Source organism: Manis pentadactyla, chromosome 9, assembly GCF_030020395.1.
Source record: "Manis pentadactyla isolate mManPen7 chromosome 9, mManPen7.hap1, whole genome shotgun sequence".
In the NCBI taxonomy this organism is placed as follows: Eukaryota; Metazoa; Chordata; class Mammalia; order Pholidota; family Manidae; genus Manis; species Manis pentadactyla.
The window spans coordinates 68,175,638-68,197,834 of record NC_080027.1 but is presented as its reverse complement, the minus strand read 5'-3'; the positions used below and the strand labels follow the sequence as shown (position 1 = coordinate 68,197,834).

Here is a 22,197-nt window from a genome sequence, read left to right as displayed (position 1 = left end):
AGACTGGATTCTACTGGATTCTCTCTTGGTCTCCTTTAGAGAAGAGGCAGGTGCTCACCTCATGATCTTCGCATTGCTGCCACCCCATGTGACCATAAGTTGTTACTCATTTAACCCACATGGATAATCCTCCCAACACCCTCATCTTACATTTTGTTTCTCTCCATCATATGGTGAACCTCTTTCACTTCCACATCAGCCCTTTCTCATGGGCATATCCTGGACCTTGTTAGCATCCAAAACTGTGAATACCTCTTGACCACAGCCTACTATTAACTCAGTTTCAACATGACTGTCACTACATAAACTTTCCAACATTATTAAGACCTCAAGTTCCTTGATCCTTTACTTTCTCTCCACCATCTATTCATTTCTTTTCCTCTGGGCAGATGAAGGTCCACTGTCCTTCGTCTTTAATTTCCCTCACCAGTATCCTTAACCTTCTTTCCCTATTGTTAGAGGTGGCTTTTTGTTTAATGATGAGAGTGGTCTATTTAGTCAACTTTGCCCATTTTTTGGTGAAATACCTAGTAGGTCCCAAGCTAAGTAATTACATGAGTTTCAGAGGAATAAAAAGTGACTTATCACTGAGGAGGTAGTTACTGTTAGAGGCTCACTGCTCAGATGGAATGTTTGATGGAGAATGAGCTTTCAGTTAAGATGCTGTGTGTCTTCACTCAGGTTGGGTAACCTTCTCTGGGTTCTAGTTTGCCTCTTCTGTGTAATAGACTACTTGGCTCATTATGATAACCCATTTATTTTTCTTGCTCTGCACTTTACCTGATATTAACATTCATTTGTTATAATTCTCCATTTCCTTAGCTGTGTTGCTTTAGGTGGGCCAAGTGACTGTTTTCAGGTGCCTCAGTTTCCCCATTTGTGAAAAGGGACACTACCCTGGTCCTGCCTGCCTCGCAAGGTTGTTGTGAAGTCCAGATAGTATCAGGAATATAAAAGTCCTTCATAAGATACAGGCAGTGGTTCTCAACTGTGCCACTTTAAGGTAGATTTGAATCACCAGGAGGAGGTCTAAGTAAAACTCAGCTGGGCTCCACCCCCAGAGTTTTTGATTCAGTAAACCTGGGGGTCTAGGGGGGCCAGTAATTTGCATTCTAATAAATCCCCAGGTGGTAGCGTGTTGCTAGTCCTGAGAGCAGTTTCTCCAGGACAACTTTGAGAACCACTGCTTTAGAAGTCCTAGACACGTGAGATAGTACCAAGTTACCCTTCCAAACAGTTCCAGGGAGGCATGTAAACCATACTTTTTAGTTAGAAAAGAGGACAAGCTAAGGGTCTCTGTGGGAACAAAGTAATTGGGATTCAAACTCTTACTGAACATTTTGGACCTATTGTAGTCCCATGCATAAGTATGTCAGACCACGTTTCCCCAAGGATTGACTCATGGAAATGCCTGTACTTGGATTAAATAGTCTACTCACCAGTACTATTGTGCCTGGTAAGACCAGGATCTCTTCCCACAAAGTACATGTAAATAAGATATCTCAAAAATTTTAAGACTCCTTTTCTCAGAGAAGGTGTCACATAGAAAACTCAAGATGATGTGGAATTATTTCTATCAGGTTTCACAGACTGGAGTCAGAGGTGGTTTTCAGAATGGGTTGGGCAAAGGGTCATCTCCTGGGTTTGCAGGTGTATGCCTTCCTCTGTTCTCCATACCTCTCCACAGTTATTCATCCTGGTTAAGATGTGTTGTAGAAGTTTTCTTCAAGGAAAATTAAGAGGGTGACTATTCATATTAAAAAAAAAAATTCCCTAGGGTTTCTTTAAGGGTGCTCCAATTTCAAGTATTGGCTCACAAAGGGTCAGTGTATGGGGAGGAAGGTAGAGCTGAGAGAGAAAAATAGAAGAAAACTTCAGATATTGGGAGCCTTGACATTCAAAATGTACCTGAAGGAATGTAAAAAGGTGCAGCTATGAAAAAGAGTATGAGAGTTCCTCAAAGATTTAATAACAGAATTACCATATGATCTAGCAGTTCCATTCCTGGGTAGGTATATACCCAAAAGATTTTAAAACACAGTCTTCAGGAGGTAACTCATCATTCTTCACAATAGTCAAAAAGCAGAAACCACCCAAGTAAGTGTCCATGGATAGATGGGTAAATAAAATGTGGCATATACATTTCACGGAATAGTCATTTAGCCTTAAAAAGGAAGGAATCCTGGCACATGCTACACGACATGGATGGATGAACCTTGAAGACAGTATGCTGAGTGAAATAAGGCAGTCACGAAAGGACAAATGCTGTATGATTCCATTCATATGAGGTGCCTAGAGTTGTCAGATTCATTGAGACAGAAAGAAGAATGGTGCATGCGGGGGTGTGGGGAATGGAGAGTTATTGGTTAATGGTACAGAGTTTTGGTGTTGAAAAATGAAAAAGGTTCTGTGGTTGGATGGTGGTAATGGTTGCACAGCCATGTGAATGTGCTTAATGCCACTGAACTGTACACTTAACGGTGGTTAAAATGGTAAATTTAATTGTTACATATATCTGCATGATGGAAATGTCAGTATTCTTGTCTGTCACAATCTCTCAACTGAAGCATTAACATTCTGGGCTGCGAGATTCTTTGTCGGCCCATGGGGGGGCAGTACTGTTTTCTGGGGTCTCCAGAGAAACAGAACCCAATAGGATGTATGTAAGAGATTTATTATAAGGAATTGACTCTCAAGAGTTATGGAGGCTGAGTACCAAGAGAGCATACAGTTCTCATCCAAGTTAACAGGCCTGACCATCAGGAGAGCTGAGGTAGGTTTTTGTCTGAGACTGAAGGCCTGGGAGCCAGTAAGGATAGTTCCAGTCTGGGTCTGAGTTGCCAGGCAGGAAAAGACTGATGTCACAGCCTAGAGATGGGCAGGATGAGTGGATTCCCCCTTACTCTGTTGGTTCTATTCAGACCTCCAACATACGAGACAGAGTGAGGCCACCCACACTGGGGAAGTCAGTGGGCTTTACCAGCCTACAGATGGGTATATTAATCTCATCCAGAAACACTCTCGCAGATAACAGCCAGAATAATGTTTAGCCAAATATCAGGGCACCCCTTGGCCCAGTCAAGTCGACACATAGAATGAACCGTGACACGGCCTGGCTGTGCATTGTAGGAGGTTCATCACCATCTCTAGCCTCTATTCATTAGATGACCGCTTTAGTGTGGTAATTAAAAATACCTTCAGATGTTGTCAGGTATCTCCCTGGGGGACAAAATCAGTCCCAGTTGACATTGCTATGTGCTTTTCAGATCTTAGGTAAGGAAGATAAGTTCTTTCTAGACTTGCATTCTGCCATCTTCTTGTGTTTTTTTTTAGACTGTGATGTTTGTATGTCACACACATTAATTACCAGTTTGTATTGAGAAGAACACAGGAAATGCAGAGACCTATATTCTGGTTTTGCCTCCGGTCGTGAGGCTTTGAAAAAAAGAAATTGTCTTATTTTGGGTCTTAGACTTACTCATCCATACAAGTTCTGGAGGCAGGGTTGGGGGTGGATGAACTAGACTCACCTCTGGCTTCTTTTCGCATAAACACACGAACATGTGGCTAATCCTTTAGATGAGACTCAGGTAAAAATCCATAAAGACTTTAGAAGTAGAAGCATCTTCTTTCCATGCCTAGCATGACAAGGATTGGAAGGACAGATGTAGTCCCTGTTCTTGAAGGAAATACCTAAGTGGCATTTAGTAAAAATAGACACTATTTCTCAGTTTTAACTCACTGTTTATGAGACACTTGGTAGAAAGTGCACTGTAGGGAGATACATTGGTTTTGATGATGCTCCCAGGTACTATTTTGAAGCTTTTTTCAACACTGGAAAATAGCAGCTTGTCTTTGGTCTACCTACTATGCTTGGATAATTATGATTTCTTTCCAAAATAGCAATTTGTGTTAAAAAAAAAAGTTGGGGGGGCCCAAAACACTAGGGTTCCTTGGCTATTTTTAAGGAAGAAATTACCAAGATGCTAAATAAGTTTTAAAATAAAAATGAGTGTGTGCACATTTGGACTAACTTACATGTTTACATTGGTTGTCCTGGCTCAGCCACATAAGTGGCAGTTTGCACTCTGGGCCAGGCATTTTAGCCTTGCTATCCCCCAAATGTTAGACCCATCCCAACTTTAGTGGCTCATGTTGCTGTCTAAGTATTGGGTGGAAACAACAGAAAAAAACTAAATAAAATGGGGGGGAAGGTATTTGAAATTGAAACTAGTTAGTAACCAAACCAAACAGGCAGACGTGTGCCAGGTTTTTTAGTGACACCACCTCCCACCTCCCAGATCTCTGTTCAACACTGCCCAGCCCTTCTGGTTATAGGTCAAAGATTGGTTAAGGTACAGCCTAGCATGAGGCCCCTCAGAGGATTTGCAAACACATGATATTTAGGCCTAGAGTTACTTGGAAGTGTGTGATTGTTGCATGATAACATTATGAACAAACAATATTAAGCTAACACCTGTGAGCAGAATAAGGGGTCCAGTAGTGAATTTCACTACTGTGTAAACTAATTACAAAAACTGGGGTGCTTAAAAAACATCCTACTGCTGTCAAACATTTTCCTGAGATTTTTCTTTTCTTTTTCTTTCTCTAGGTGATGAAAAGCTGTGGTGGTAAAACTATGTCATCAATGTCTTATTTATTTAAGTGGCCTCACTTTCCACCAAACCAAAGAAAGTTCCCATTCTTACAGGATAAACTTCCTGGATAAGTGGATGGTTTTAGAACATTACTTAAAATAATTTGTTAGCACCTGGCAGTGTTTTTCTAAGCATTATGGTGTAGAGATTAGGGAGGCAGGGCTTTGGAGACAGGCTGCCCAGGTGTTTGAATCCTGGTTTGACTTCTCTGCTAGGTAATTTGGAGCAGTTCCATTTCCAGTTCTGTAAAATGGTAATAGCAGTGGTGTCTCTGCCTTTTGTGATTGTTGTGAGAATAAGGTGTGTGAATTATTTGCCACAGTGCTTAGCACTAAATGCCAACTCTTAATTACTGAGAGGAGTATTGATTAGTGGAAGAGGCACTTGGTCAAATGTTACCTAAGGATCATGCTGTCATTAGAATTTAATCCTTTTAAAGACACTGATAGAGTTTGTGTGCAGTTGTAGTGTCACAATCTCTGAGTTTTAAAATTTTAACTTGTCAGAAAGCCCATCTAATGTTAGAGTGTTGGTTCCCACCTGCCTGTGTGATGAATTGCATGGTGAAATAAGAAAGCTCAAGGTAATGCTGTGATTTTTAATAAGTCTCCTTTTGGTGATGTTAAAGGACCATCTGTATTCTAAGATTATGCCCCTTGGGCTTATTTGGTATTAAGCTCCCCCCATCACACCTTTAAAACAGGTTGATGAATGTATTGTGAATGTCTTATGTGTCAAAACAAAAAGTTGGCCACCCTGCATTGGTCCCCGAGCTGTGTGAGATTTGGGGGTAAGGAGTGAATGCCCTATTGATTTAAAAGCACCAGAATTCTGGCAGTCACATCTGTGGTAGAAATCTTCTCTCATGTCCTTGACAGATGAGTCTTCTTGCCTCTGCCTATGTATCTCCAGTGATAAGGTAGCAGCTTCTTCCTGAGCAGAGCTCTAAGACATGAATCGTGTTTTTTTTTTCTATTGTATTTTGTGATATACTCTCCCTCCCAGTTCAGTATAGTGGAAAGACCATAAGCTTCTATTCCAAATATTATTTTACTTTGGGTATGAAAGGCCAAAGTTAGAAATATTACAAGAGGACACAGATGTAACCACTAAGCACATATTAGACACTTGGGGTTGTTAATTTCTTTTCCTTCTCCTTCCCATCTAGAACATCTGCTCCTTGTACCTAATTCTCTCATCTGCAGCACAGCAGAGATGCATCTTCTCTGATTGGTTCCTCCCTCCAGTCTCATCTTCCCCAGGCCAGATCTATATTTTCAGTGGCTTTCCTAGTCAAGAGTTTTGAGGGCCTTCCCCATCCCAGCCTTCAGTTTTGGAGGCAGACTCTATGGAGTTTCTATATTGGGTTCCTGCATTGGGTATGGGCACCTAGTATATGCAGAGTACTACTGCTAATAATAGAAGTTTACAGAGGGCTCTACAGTTCTAAAAATGCTTTCCTTCTGCTCAGCCCTGTGGCAGGGCAGATGTTTTCCCATTTTCACATGAGGAACCTGAGAGCCTTTCTAAGAGCAAAGAGACATCATGTAATTTTACAATTGGGAAGGCTTTGCATACCATGACAATCTCATACCCCAGAAGAGAAACTGGGAGCTTTGAAGGGTTAAGGGGCTTGTCTTAGGCCACACGGCCAGAGTTTGGCCATGGCCCCAGGGAATTGGCCTCCAATTTGAAGTCTGGATTTAGTCCAGAAGTTGAACCCTACACAGTCTGGGTTTTGCAGTCCTTGAAGAGAAGGCTAAAGCTATATACAACAGCACTCCTTACATAAGGGATTTGCACAAGAACAGGGCTAATGATTTGTGTTGCCGTCATGTTTAGTTCCGTAACACATTTCAGCAGCTGAAATGATGATGGGTACAAACTTTGGGAAGAAGGTCCACACTGAGTGGGATTGTTCACAGAGGATGTTTTATAGACTGTGCAGAAAATTATGTTAGGTTGTGGGGTAACAGAGTGGAGGGGTGTCCCATGGGAGGGGTCTAGTGCAATGTTCCTCAAAATAGGTGGTGATGGGCTAGCTTTGTTTTATTTAACTTCTGATCCAGTGTGGGTTGATACTTCTGTAAAATACAGTAAAGATTAATCTTTTAGAAAAATAAAATAAAAAAAAAAGGAGTAATACAAACCCAAAGTTTTTATTATTTGACTTAAGCCAAAATTTTTCTTTGTCAAGTATCTTTCAGTTTCTCTGCTGTTCTCATGGTGGCTTGTTCACAGTTCACACGCTGGCCCCACATTGTATGTAGCACTGGTCTGGTGTGAACAGAAGTGGGCAGAAACAGGAAGTGGCACTGGGGAGGGGATGGGGCATGGGGTCTGAGGGAAGCAGGCCTAGCCAGAGCGGAAGAGTATAGGTGGAATGTGGGAAGAAAAAGGAAATGAAGGTGGTGGTAACTGATGGAGTGTACCAACTTGAGGGAGGATGGGGGAGCTTAAATTTGGCACCATGAGCAATGGGGAGCCTCTGTAAGTTCTTGAGCAAGGCAATTGGCTTGTCAGTGCTGTGCAGTATGATACTTGGTTATTACCAGTGACTCTGAGATGTTTGCTGCTGTCTGTGAACTCTGTGTACATCTAAAACTCCCTTGTTGTGTATCAGTTACTCTTCATGATTTCTGTTTTTATTTTCTCTGTTTACATCATTCGAAGAGCAGAAATAGGCTGCTTTTACAGTATCCTCTCCTCGAATGCTGCTGTTGGGTCTTCCCTGGGATGGACAGCTTTTGTCTGGAGGTCAGCCAGTTCCCCCAACTCCCTCTCGTTGTTTTACCAGAGCTGTACAGTTTCATTCAGCTGCCTTTTGTCCTCCAGAAAATTGGTAACTTTTAAGCAAATACTTGTTTGGTTCCTGAGCTGCTTGAAAGCAAGGTCACACTTGGGGACTTGGGAAAGTGTTTCTGTGAAAAAGTATTTGGGAAAATGTAAAGTAGTCTATCTTAATTAGGATCAGTGCTCCTGTTATGGAGAATGTCCTTCTATTCTTTGTTTAGGAGAGAGTGACAGTGCTCTGCTGTATAGACCAGTATTTTGGTCCTGAACTACGGTGGCCAAGAATTTGTCGAAGGCCTAGGGGCTAATAACCAGCAGGAAGTTGATCAGTTTGCTTATCATGCAGCTAATATGCAGTGGAGCTTAGCTCTGAACCCAGGCAGCCTTGCTGCAAAGCCAGCTTTTACCTATTATGTTCTACTGCTGGAGGCTGATAGGATCTTCCAGTGTGGATCAAGTGCCCTGAGGGCTGGTCACCTTGCAAGGATTAGTGAGCTCTCTATGAAGGGGTAATCCTTTTACCCTGGGAAATTATGGGGGTGGTAGAGGGGCGGAAAAAGAGTACCCTGAGTGTCAAGAAGGAAAAGAGGGAAGAGCATACCCAAGCTCAGCAGTGTCTTGGGATCTTTAATAACAACAGGCCATTTAAACACTTGTGAAGTTTGTGCAGTTTTAGTTCAGTATCATCCTGCATGTTGGTTATGGAAAGAGATGCCTTCTCCCTGCTAAATACCTGCAGTGTGTTCGCTTCCTGGATTGGAAGTTAGAAATTGGTACTGAACAAGATAGACTAATCTTTGCCCTTGTAAATAAATGTTCTTTTCTGGTGGGGAAGACCGTGAACACATAAGGCAGCAGCATAATGTACTGCGGTGGCTCACATTTGTGCGTGCATAGAGGTACCCAGAGAGCTTGGTAGCAACCCTAGTGTGTCTGATTCGTGGGCCGGGAGTAGCGCCCAGGTGGGTGCATGTCTGTCAGGTTCTCACGTGGCACTGGACCACACTTTGAAATCCCCTCATTGTGTAGTTCGTGCAGGCATGTCAAAAGTGCTATGTGAGAGTTTTAAAAATAAGTGAAAGGGTATCAAGATAAATAGTAAGAATTAGCAAGGGGAAATAAACTATATGGTGAGATGTAACTGCTGTAATAAGGCTAAGGAAAGACTGCCTGAAAGGGTGACATTTGAGATGAACCCAGAAGGTGAGAAGGAGCCTGCTCTTGCGGGTGGGGGTTGGGGTGCTGGGAAGGTCAGTGTAGGCAGAGAGAGTGAGTACTACACGGAGGACAGGCTCAGAGTGTTGGCAGAGGAAGCCAGGGTGAGCCGCGGGCAGGATGAATGCTTTGGGATGAGGTGGGGAGGAGCGCCTGGTCCAGTCAGATGGGGGCCTTGATGGAGAGCAGATAGAGTTCTGAGGAGACGAGGGGCACTGACTGTTTTTGACTGTAAAACGATGTCTTTCGCTGCCAAGAGCAGGTTGAACTGGAGAGGGGCAAGCATGGAAGCAAGGAGACCAGCTGGGAGGCCCCCATTAGTGGCTGGCCTGGGGAGAGATGGCAGCGGCCTGGCTTGGGTGGGGGGAAACTGGCTTGGGTCGGTGGTGGGGAGGAACAGGATGGATGGAGATGTGCTAGAGGAACGCACCTGCCTGTGTACCTTGTGGTTTATCACTGCACCAAATGCTCCTGGGATGGAGGCCCATGAAATAGTTAGGTTATATTTTATATGTGCTGTTTTAGAAAGCAGAGAGTGCAAAGAGCATTTTTGAAAGATAGCTATTATCCGAATTATTTATTTGAGTGCCTGCATCTCTGTGCCCCTGAGGGCGAGCCCTTAGCTATCTGGAAAACTTGGCTGTCTGGGACATCTCGTTCTCTGAGGTCTCTGGTTTAGCTGAACTGGTGTGGAATATAATCTCTGTGTGTGTCATTGCTTAATTGTTGGCATGTAGTGACTCAACTGGTAATTTAAATTAATAGCCTGTGCATATAAGCACACTATTGTTCTTCTTAGATCTCGATGGGGGTTTGATTGGCACGTAAGTGATGGCGTATTTGAATTAATTACTGTAGCTGAGAAAGAGCTGGGAAAACACATTAGGAAAAAAATTGATACTTTTGGTGTGATATAGGAGTGAAAGGAATACATTCAGTGAGAGAGTGAGCACCACATAAATACCCCTGGACTTAGGATAGATGCCAAGTACTCACAGACACCGGGCCTGGTCGGCACCCCTGTGGGCTCCAGAGGTGTGGTCCCCCGGTAACCTCACCCACTCACTGGTGGTGGAATCCACCCTCCTGCCCTTTCCATCCCCTGCAGGAGGAAGAGTCACGTTTTAGGTCCCCATCCCTGTCCCCATCCAAGCATCCTCGCCCAGTCAGTTCTGCTCCAGGCAATCTCTTCCTCACATGTTTACACACATCCTCTTTAAATCTTGTGTTTCTTTTTCTTTTCTCTTTTAAATCTTGCCCAGTTACCTCAGGAAATTCTCTCCCCTTCTTTGTTCTACTCCTGGAGCCAAAAAAAAGGAAAAAAAAAATTAAATCCATGAGATTCCTGCTGTGATAAACCTATTGACAAATGATCTGAGCACCAAAGCCTGCAGCTAGCACAGTCACGCTGTCGGCATTGGGCAGTGTGGCCCTTGACCTCTTTGAAGCCTCTCTTCAGGTTCTTCCCCCTGCTACCTGCTAGTTCCCTTCCTGTCTCTGTTCCTCAAGTTGAGTTATTTCTAAAAAAAATTTCTCAGCCATTTTCTTTATTTTTCTGCACATCTTCGCCGGGCAGTGCCATCCTCTCTGCAGTTTTCATTCTCTATGTTATTGATTCCCACACCTTTACATTTTGCCCCAGTTCTGGGCTTGAATTTACAACCACCTGCTGCATAACACCACATGACCTAACAGACCTAACATGTATTTCCCCTCCTGAATGTCCCTAACTGATGGCGCATCACTGTCCCAGCTCCATGGACAAAACCTGACTGTGTCGTCCTCATGGTTCACCGTTACGTTCTCCTCAGCTTCTGACCACTAAGCTCTACTGGCTGTGCCACTGAGAGGACTCTTTCTTCTCTGCCCTTTGCACTGCTATTTTGGTTCCAGGTCTCATCCTTCACAGTTGTTATCTCCACCTCAACTCTCTGGCCTCTACAGGCACCCTATTATACCACCACCACCAAAATGTGTTTGTGAATTTGTTGGCTTATGCATGCCAGGCATATAGGGAGTGCTCACAGAATGCTAGTATAATCCACCTTATTCCAAAAAGAATTCAAGATCATTTACAAAAATGCATAAGATAAAATAAATGGACGAGAAGATTGGGACCACCACCACCACCACCACCAACAACAACACACACACACACACACACACACACACGATGAATTACTGAAGCCACCCACCTAATGTGTGCATTTATGAAAGGTTCTTCAGTTTTGGCTCCGAGAATCTTAGCCGATAGGAAGAAGGAGAGAGAATCCACTTCTATGATTCCACATTGCCCATTCAATAAAAAGGGCACATTGTGCAGCAGAAACTCAACTGTTCCTGGAATTGAGGTAGAGAGCTTTTTCCACAAGGGCTCTGATAAAGGGAATGTGGTGTGGTGTCACGAATCATGACCTCACCACATTCTTAGAATATCCATAGCAGTAAGTTTCATGGAGCTGCTACATCTGACACCACTCCATGTGGGTCAGTGGCAGCATGCTAATGTGTAATTTCAATAAAGGTACTTGTAATGGTGTAGCGAATGCAATAATTATGCCCACCTACCAGAACTTCTTCGTGAAACAGCCTGCCTTATATTTCTTAAAAAAGTCTTCTGTAGCTTCTTGTTTCTGTCCTCAAACTTTTTATTATAAGGACATTCAGTGTCCTCTGTAATCTGAGCCTATGTTATCTTTCTAGGTTGGCCTCTGACCCTTGAATTCTACATCCCAGCCAGGCCAGTCTTGTAGTTCTGAATAGTTTTGTCCTCTAGGATCCACCTTCATGCAGGCTGGTCCATTAGCTTTGGAGGGCTTCTCTTTCTACCTTTCACCTGGCTTGCATACAGCTGCTTTTTTTTTTTTAAAGATCAGAGGGAATGTTTTATTGATTATGCCCATAAAGATTTGTTGAACAAAAGTTATGAGTTCTTTAAGTAAAACTGAACATGTTACCGTCAAGGTGTCAACACTTTATGAAGATACCCAGAATTCCACTTTAGCAATTTTGCTTCACTTTAAGCTTATTGCTTCTTCCAGGACCAGTATTCTTAAGGAGTAAGAAGAGACTTTTCATTCTTTTACTCTGCTAAGTACAGGTACTATAGTTTTGTTAGTTTTCACATTTTGGTTGTAACATTTGTTTATTAATTGAGCTACAGTGAGGGGCTCAGCCACCTGTTATTCATTAACCTTGGAGTCTAAGTGCCATTTAACATGTGGTTTCTGGGAAGATTGCTTTCCCAAGTTTGAAAGCATATTGCTAAAACATTGCCACATGCTCCTGTTTAGAGTAGGAGAAAGAACTCTGGACTGGGGTTTATCTTTTTGATTTGGATCTTGGCTCTTTGATTAATTTTTAGCCTGTCTGCATCTCTGTTACCTCATTATTAAAATCAGATGGTTAGATTAGATGATGACCACATAGTGATGATAATAGTAAAAATAGTAATAGCTGACTTTAACTAATATGGGTCAGGTACTATGTTGGGCACTGGCTGGAGGTTATATCATCTAGTCCTTACAGTGATGTTCTGAAGTCAGAAGTGTTATCTCCTTTTTACTTGAAGAAATTAGGCCCAGAGAGATTAAGGGACTTGCTTAGGGTTATGCAGCTGGTGAACAAGCAGAGCTTGTATTCAGACTTCTGGTTTGGCTTCTGGGAGAAATGCTTAAGCACTATGCTTTCTAGTTCAGTGGTTCTGTAAGATGTTATTTATAGGACAAAGCCTGTATTTCGAAATTTTGCGGAAGAAAATTAGTTTTACTGAAATCCAATTTTACATGATTTCTCCCAAGCTATTTTTAAATCCAGAAACTTGTTTTTAAATGAGAGGTTTGCTCTCTTTCTTGATTTTCCCCAAATGTGTTTGCATCTAAGGTGATTATTTGGTTATAGCAATAGACTTTGGGAGGAAATCTGTCATTAACACTCTGCTGTCCATAGGAAATGTTGTGTTCTTGACTGTCCCAGAAGCAGATCAGGTACTAAAAACCTGTAAAAAGGAGGATATTTTATGTGTCCCACCTTTCTTTATTTCTGCAGCCAGGCCTTTGAATTCCTTTAGATGATTGGGAAATTAAACCCTTTAAAAATTTTACTTTTTTGGAAATACTAAGGAGTACTTAATGCTATGACTGTACGAGAATTTAAGGCAGTGTCTGGCATGACATTCATTCAACTATGGCCACAGTGTGCTAGAGGCTTGGGATAGAGTAGTGAGCAAAACACACATCCTGCTCTAATGGAGCATAGGATCCAGGTGGAGGGGCAGGAAATTGATCAAAGTGATATTTACCAACTCTGCACATGCTTGATAAGTTGTTTTCCATATATTTATTATCATCATAATATCATACAGATGAGGAATTAGCCTTTTATTCAAGCCTTCTCCAAGGCAATTTCCACTTTTTCTCATCACAACTCATCTAACATCATGTAGTCATACCTACTGCTGTTACTGGGATGATTATTTAATTCATCATCCTAGTGACTACACCCTTGAGAGGAAAAATGAGCACTATTAATATATATAAATTAATTAGATATAAACTGGGATTGTTCCAGGCAAACTGGAGTCTAAGGTCATCCTGCTTACAGGTATCTGAATTGATCTTACTTCTTAAAATTATGCTTAAGCTCTTAGAGAGAGAGAGAGAGAGAGAGAGACTGTGTGTGTGTGTGTGTGTGTGTGCATGTGCGCACATGTGCGTAGGTCATAAGTGTGTATCTGATGTCACTGGGGGTTGGGGGAAATTAAGTATTCCTTGTAGGAGTTTATTTTCTAAGATGTTAACTTCTCTGCTTACTGATTTAGTAAATAAACCTACTTCAACAAAATCATCAACTGCAGAACTGAGATATGAACACCCTAAAGCAGCAACTCAAGGGCTTTTGGAGTTCCTAAAGTGTGCATGTGCGTGTGTGTGTGTGTGTGTGTGTGTGTGTGTGTGTGTGTGTGTGTGTGTGTATCTCTTTTTTTAATTAACAGATTTCAGTGTAGCCTGCTGTTTTCTGTCCAGGGTAAGAAACAAAGGATCATGTGATCCATATTGATTGCAAAATTAAAAGGAATTAAAGTTTTTGTTTCTGGACCTATTTAGAATTTAAAGACTTGTCACAAATGGAGCTTTCCAGGACTATTACAAAGCCAGATTTGAGAATCTTTGCTCCCAAAGATTTAGAGCCATTTCATATTTGATTGTATAGCGTCTTCTATATTGAATAAATCTTTAATGACTTTATTGAGCTGTAAGTCATTCCTAAGGGAATATCTTGAATGACTTTATAAACCATCATTATCAATGTCTGTTACAATTTTGAGTTATTCCTTTAAGGATAGAATCCTTTTTATACATCTTTTTAAAATTGGTGAACATAGGGGAGAAGGGAGAAAGTGTTTGTGTGTTTGGGAGGAGTATTGCATGCCTTGTGGCCTGAAGGGACATAATTGCCCCACAAAGATTGCATTTCAGGGATGGTGAAGCCTCAGAGAGCCTGTCTATGGGTTCAGGCCTTGACTGTTAGAGCTGGCTCTCAGAGTACAGTCTGCCTTATCATTTAGAATTTTTCTCTTGCCTCAACATGGGGTTAGTGCCTCTGTGTCTTGGAAATTAGAGCTCTTCTTGCCTAGGATGATTACTGGATGTACAAAGAGCACTTATGGGGAGGCCCATTTTTGGATTTGGGGTATTAGAAAAGATTTATTGGAGTGTAGATTTTTTCCTTTTTTAAAACCTTTAAATCATTACATTATCTAAGGCTGGTGTTACCAAGTTATTTTAAGCACAATAAGTAAAAAATGTCATGATGTTATTATACTTACACAACCCCCATAGAGATAAGAAGGGATGAACACAGTTAAGAACTTTAACAAAGATAGAAAATACAAGAAAGTACCAATCAGCACTGAAGAATACAATAACAGAGATGAAGAAACTAGAGGGGATAAACAGCAGATTAGATGATAAAGAAGAACAGAGAAGTGGTCTGGAAGACAGGATAGTGAAAATCATCCAAGATGAACAGCAAAAAGAAAAAAATTCAAAAATGAGGATAGTTTAAGGGACCTCTGAGACAACATAAAGGTTACTAACATTTTCATTATAGGGGGTTCTCAAAAGGAGAAGAGAGAAGGGGCAGAAAATTTCTTTGAAGAAATAATAGCTGACAACGTTCCTAAACTAGGGAAGGAAACAGACATCCAGGTCCAGGAAGCACAGAGCCCCAGACATGATGAACCCAAAGAGATCCACACCAAGACACATTACAATGTCAAAAATTAAAGATAAAGAGAGAATCTTAAAAGCATCAAGACAGAGGCCACTGGTTATATGTAAGGGAACCCCTGTTAGACCATTAGCTGACTTTTCAGCAAAAACCTTGCAGGCTAGAAGGGAGTGGTATGATATACAGTTGAACAACATGGGTTTGAACTGTGTGAGTCCATTTATACACAGATTTCTTTTTCATCAAATATACTGGAGAAATTTTTTGAGATTTGTGACATTTTGAAAAACATTTTCTTTTCTCTAGCTTACTTTATTGTAAAAATACAGTATATAAGACATTTAACACACAAAAACATGTGTTAATTGACTATATTATCAGTAAAAATGGCTGAATGGATAAAAAAGACTGAACTATATGTTGCCTCTGAAGACACTCATTTCAGATCTAAAGACACATGTAAACTTAAAGTGGAGATGGAAAATGATATTCCATGCAAATAGAATTTAAAAGAAAGCCGGGTAGCTACACTGATATCAAACACAATAGACTTGAAAACAAAGGTATAACAATGGATAAAGAAGGGCTTACATAAAGATAAAGGGATCTATCCAACAAGAAAATATAACACTTGTAAATATTTATGCATCCAATGCACCTAAATATATAAAGCAGATATTAACTGACACAAAGGGAGAAATTGACAGTATTACACTAATTGTGGGGGATTATTAACACCACATTTACATGAATGGAAAGATTATCCAGACAGAAATTAAAAAGGAAATATTGACCTTAAGTGACACATTAGACCAGATAGATTTAATACAGATATACAGAGCATTCCATCTCCAAAGAGCAGAATACACGTTCTTCCCAAGTGTACATAGAAAATTCTTCAGAACAGATCACATGTTAGGCCACAAAACAAGTCTCAGTAAATTTAAGAAGATTGAAATCATATTAAACATCTTTTCTGAACACAGCAGTATGAAACTAGAAATCAGTTACAAGAAAAAAACTGGAAAAAGTACAAACATGGAGATTAAACAATTTGTTACTAAATAACCAGTGAGGTCAAAGAACAAATCAAGAGGAAATGAAAAAATACCTTGAGACACATAAAAATGAAAACACAATGTTCCAAAATCTATGGGAAGCAGGAAAAGCCGTTCTAAGAGGTATGCTTACAGGGATACAAGCCCATTTCAGAACAAAAAAAACGTTAAGAATCTAATCTAACACCTAAAGGAACTGGGAAAAGAAGAACAAAGAAAGGCCAAAGTTAGCGTAAGGTAGGAAATAATAACAAGTGGAAATAAATGAAATAAAGACTAAAAACAAAACAAAACAGATAAAGTCAATGAAACTAAGAGCTAGTTCTTTGAAAAGATAAACAAAACTGAAAAACCTTTAGCCAAGCTCACCAAATAAATAAGAAGGCCCAAATAAATAGAATCAGAAATGAAAGAAAAGTTACAACTGATACTGGAGAAGGACATCCATATTAGTAAGGAAGAAATAAAATTGTCACTGTTTGCACCTGATGTGATAATATATATAGAAAATCCTAAAGACTCCACCAAAAAAACTATTAGATAAGAGACTCTATGAACAATTATACTACAACAAATTGGACAACCTAGGAGAAATGGATAAATTCCTAAAAATGTAGAATCCTCCAAGACCAAATCAGGAAGAAATAGAAAGTCTGAACAGACTGATTACTAGTAATGCAATTGAATCTGTAATCAAAAACTTCCAACAAATAAAATTCCAGCACCAGACAGCTTCACAGGTGAATTCTCCCAAACATTTTAGGAAGAGTTAATACTCATCCTTCTTAAAATATTCCAAAAAATTGAAAAGGAAGAAATGCTTCCATATTCATTTTATGAGGCCATCATTACTCTGATACCAAACCAGATGGAAAAGCTACAAAAAAAAAATGCAGACCAATATCCCTGATGAACATAGATGCAGAAATCCTATACAAAATACTAACAAACTGAATTCGAAATATATTAAAAGGCTCATTCACCACAACCAAATAGGATTTATTCAAGGGATGCAAGTATGGTTCAGTATCCACAAACTGACCAATGTGATAGACCACATAAACAAAAGGAAGGATAAAAACCATATAATCATTTCAATAAATGCAGAAATGGCATTTGACAAAATTCAACTTCCATTTATGATAACTAAACAAAGTGGGTATAGAGGGAATATACCTCAATATAATAAAGGCCATATATGACAACTCACATCTAATGTCATACTCAATGATGAAAAGGTGAAAGCTTCTGTAAGATAAGGAACAAGACAAGGATGCCTACTCTCACTATTTTTATTCAGCATAGTACTAGAAGTCCGTATCCACAGCAGTCAGACAAGAAAAAGAAATAAAAGACATCCATATTGGTAAGGAAGAAATAAAATTGTCACTGTTTGCACCTGATGTGATAATAAATATAGAAAATCCTAAAGATTCCACCAGAAAAACTATTAGAATAAATGAATTTAGGAAAGTTGCAGGATATAAAATCAGTATACTGAAATCTGTTGCATTTCTATATATTAATGCTGAACTGACAAAAAGAGAAAGAAAACTATTCCATTTACAAATATATCAAAGAGAATAAAATATCTAGGAATAAATTATCTAAGGAGGTAAAAGACCTATACTCTGGAAACTATAAGACATTGATGAAAGAAATTGACACAAATGAATGGAAAGATAGGCAGTGTTCATGGATTGGAAGAATTAATACTGTTAAAATGTTCATATTACCCAAAGCAGTCTGCAGATTCAGGGCAATCTCTACCAAAATAACAATGGCACTTTTCACTAGAAACCAGCTAGAACAAATAATCCCCAAATTTGTGTGGAACTACAAGAGATCCCAAATAGCCAAAGTAATCTTCAGAAAAAAAGAACAAAGCTGGAGGTATCATGTGCCCAGATTTCAAACTATATTACAAAGCTATAGTAATCAAAACAGGATGGTACTGGCCCAAAAACAGACACAGAGATCAGTGGGAGAGAGGAGAGATCCCTGAAATACACTTACTACACTTACAGTAATCTGGGTAAGAATATACCATGGGGAAAAGACAGGCTCTTCCATAAATGGTGTTGGGAAAACTGGACAGCTACATGGACCACTTTCATATACCATATGCAAAAATAAACTCAAAATGAATTAAATACTTAGGTGTAAGATCTGAAATCATAACATTCCTAGAAGAAAACAGTCAGTAAGCTCTTTGACATTGGTCTTAGCAATATTTTTTGGATCAGTCTCCTCAGGCAAGGACAAAAAGGCAAAAGTCAACAAATGAGACTACATCAAATTTAAAAGCTTTTTGCACAGTGAAGGGAACCATCAATAAAATGAAAGGGAAGCCTACTAAATGGGAGAAGATATTTACAAATGATATATCTGATAAGGGGTTAACATTCAAAATACATAACTCATACAATTCAATATAAAAAAAACTCCAATTAAAAAGGTGGGGAGGGAACCTGAATAGATATTTTGCCAAAGACAACATGCAGATAGACAGTGGGAATGTGTAAAGATTTTCAACATCACTAATTTTCAGGGAAATGCAAATCAAAATCACAGTGAGGTATCACTCCACACTTGTTAGAATGGCTATTATGAAAAAGAAAAGAAATAAGTGTTGGTGAGGATGAGGAGAAAAGGGAACCCTTGTGCACTGCTGGTGGGAAAGTAAACTGGGTTAGCCACTACTGTATGAAGTTTCCTCAGAAATATTAAAAATAGATATATCATATGATCCAGCAATTCCATTTCTAGGTATTGTTCTGAAGAAAACTAGAACACTAATTCAGAAAGGCATTTGCACCCTCATGTACATGGCAGCATTTTTTATAATAGCGAAGACATGAAAGCAACCTAAATGTCCATTGATAGATAAATGGATAAAAAAGATGTGGTATACATACACAACGCAACATTACTCAGCCATAAAAAAGAATGAAATTTTGCCATTTGTGACAACATGGTTGAAATTAGAGTGTATTGGCTAAGGGAAATCAGAAAAACATATAGTGTATGATTTCACTTACATGTAGAATCTAAAAAACAAAACAGTTGAAGAAACAACAGAAAAAACAAAAAGACTCAGAGATACAGAGTTCAAACTTATAGTTGCCAAAGGGGTGGGAGGATGGATGAAGTTGGTGAAGGAGATTAAGAGGTACAATCTTCTAGTTACAAAATAAGTAAATGGGGTTGTAATATACAGCATAAGGAATACTGTTCAACAGCTTTGTATGGTGACAGACGGTAATCAGACTTACTGTGGTAACCTTTTCATAATGTATATAAATAACTTAGCTTTGTGTTGTACACCTGAAACTAATATAATATTGTATGTCAGTTATTCTTTGGTAAAAAAACAAGGAAAATATTTTCAAACCTAAAAAAATATGTAGTTTAAAGTATCAGTCTTTTTAATGTAGTTTGGCTTCATATAGAAAAGAAAGATAAAACTCAAAAACTTGTGTAAACCTTTTAACCCCACGCAACTTATTTTGGGGGATCATTCCTAAATAAATAGAGTATACATAAACGTGTTATATGTATGTGTGTGTGTATATATATATATGCATGCATATATATATATATATATACATATATAAAATAAAAACCCCAACAGAGCCCAGGATAATCAAGTAGTTGACTTACTTTATTGCCAGTTCTGTTAAAGCAGTTGAAAGTAGTGTTGTAATAAAATCTTTGAAATGTGTGGGTGTTTGTGTGTATGTCTCTTTTTTTTAATAAACAAATTTCAGGGTAGCCTATTGTGGCATTCTCCCATACTGTTACTGTCAGTTTTAGAGGTCTGATGTCACTAAAATATCAAAGTAGTGAGGTGTGGAGAAAGGTGAATACTTTAAAGGTCACTAAATCCACTGGGCTAGTCTCGTGCTGGGAATGCAGCTGTGGTTTTGATTCCATTTGTGTGAAGGAGTAAGAAATAGTTGGTTTGAATAGCCAATTCCTTGAACTTATGGTTTTGACTATATTTCCTGGACAATATAGATATAAACTTGAGACTCAGCAATCAAGACAACAGAAGCGCACATATGCTGAAACAAAATTTCCTGAAACAATACCTATCTTTACTATCTTGGGTACATTCTGTTACTTTTCTATTTTATTCTTTTCTTTCCTGTTTCAATATAAAAAAATTGGTGAGACCCATTAAAATGATTTTACAACCCATTAATTGGTTGTGAGCTGATGTTTAGAAAGTACACGTCTCAACAAAAGTTCTCGTGGGTGTGCATGTCTGAAGGGAAGAGCCGTGAAGTAATGTTTTCCTATCAGTGGTGTTAATAAGTGTAGCCATAGTAAAACATAAACTGTTTAGTTAATTAGAATATTTACCATAATAAATGCTGTTGGATGGATTCCTTTATGAATAGTGCATTTTGTGTGCAAGGATAAAGTAATTGAGTGTTCCCAATCTGCTGAGACCACAATCCTTACAATCCTTCTTGTTGCTGATAAATGGACTATTGAAATAGCATTTTGTCTGTGAGTCTTGGCTGGTAATGAGCACTGTTTTGTCATCGTTAGGGTTACCCGAACAGCTGCTGACACCCGAAGAATGCCTGAGAACACCCGTTAAGTAGCAAGAAACAAGGGATATTAGCGTTTAACCCTCCTCCTCTGTTCCATGTGATCCCAGGGTGCTTGATCAAACTGGGAAGGAAAGTAATGTCCTGTTTGCCTTTGGTATTCCTTTTTTTTTTGGCATTTAGTAAACATCACTCCAGATTTAGAGCATTATATATTTTTCTCTTTAGAACGCTTCCCACGCTTGAAAACTAGGTCTGTTTAAAAAGACAAAAACAAAACTGGAAAACAATTTGTTTCAATGTAAGAACATAGTGCACTAGCCTAACTATAATTTCTAAAGTTACCCTTTTAAAGATGTGTAATTTGAGCCACACCTGCCTTTCCCTTGTGGCATATTTACACACCAGTGTTTTGTTCTCTCTTCTAACTTGTTGGGTTAGCATCTCCTTAAGGAACACACCCATAGATGTCTCCTAGGCTGTCTTGCTTCATCAAGAGCATAAACAATTACAGCATAAAATATTACCTTTGGAAATGAAGTCATGCGTCTTTCTTAATTGCTTGAACCCTTGTAATTCTGAAGGGGGTATGTTGAAGTCTGTACTCATTCACACGCTTGCTAACACAAGCCGGTGTGCCTATACATATAGGAAAAACAGGAATCTGAGAGTTGCTTATTTTCTCCTAATTATGCATGGAATGTGCAGGAGCAGGAATGCCAAAATAGGAGTCATAATGATGGATTTGGAAAGGACCTTAGAAGTTAGTGAGTACAGAATATTTTACAGTACGGGAAGCTGAGTTTCAGAAGGGCTGGGGTTTTTTCTTCCCCTCCTTTCATCCCATAATAGTATATAGCTGCCAGAAAGTCTTTCTGCAGCAAACTTAACATGTTTAAGCTTCCCCTGACAGCTTTCCATGCTTTTAGAATGAAATTCTGATTTCTAGAGGTCACATACAAGTCTTGGGGATGTACTTTTTGCTTGTCTCGTAGCTTCTCTTGCCACTTGCAGCCATACTGCCTGTAATGTTCAAATTCCTGGATAGTTTCAGCTCTTTGACCACTCTGGTTTTCTCTCTTTTCACTATGCTTTCACACATAATACTGGCACAGCCTGGAAGACACCCCCTACCCGAAGTTAGACCGAGTTCAGAGGCTTGCAGGTTGTTTTCCTATGAACTCAGTGAGGACATTCTATATAGTGACCCATATGACCCAGTGTGTGTGTGTGTGTGTGTGTGTGTGTGTGTGTAAAACCTAAATAATTGCCATGAAACAATACTCTTTCTATATGATGCATTTTTATATTAATACTTTGATATTAATTATATTTCTTTTAAAAAATGCCATATGCTGCCCTCTGAATAGATTTCATGTCCAGTCTCTGTCCTACAAACTTATGGGAAGGTTGTAAGTGGTTTGGGCACGTTCTTAGTTCACTAGTTAGTGCACTGGGGGAACAGGGATGCCAAGTGCCCTGTAGTGAGCAAGACTGTCTTGAATAATAGAGAATTATCCTGCTCAATATGCCAATTGTGTCCCTGCTGAGAGACAGTGCCAACCTAATGGGAGAGATCCCAGATTGAAAGAGCAACTATGTAAAGTAGTATCGGTCCTTCACACCTTGGCAAAACAGACTGCCTTTGGAAGCCTTTCTTCAGCTCCAAGTTTGGTTGAT

The 22,197-nt window shown here is 39.5% G+C and overlaps 1 protein-coding gene across 2 annotated transcripts in view; it reads left to right on the top strand.

Annotated features, from left to right (window-relative positions):
* Window positions 1-22,197, top strand: part of LGR4 (leucine rich repeat containing G protein-coupled receptor 4) — a 108,861-nt gene that overhangs the window by 22,460 nt on the left and 64,204 nt on the right. The window lies entirely within an intron of this gene.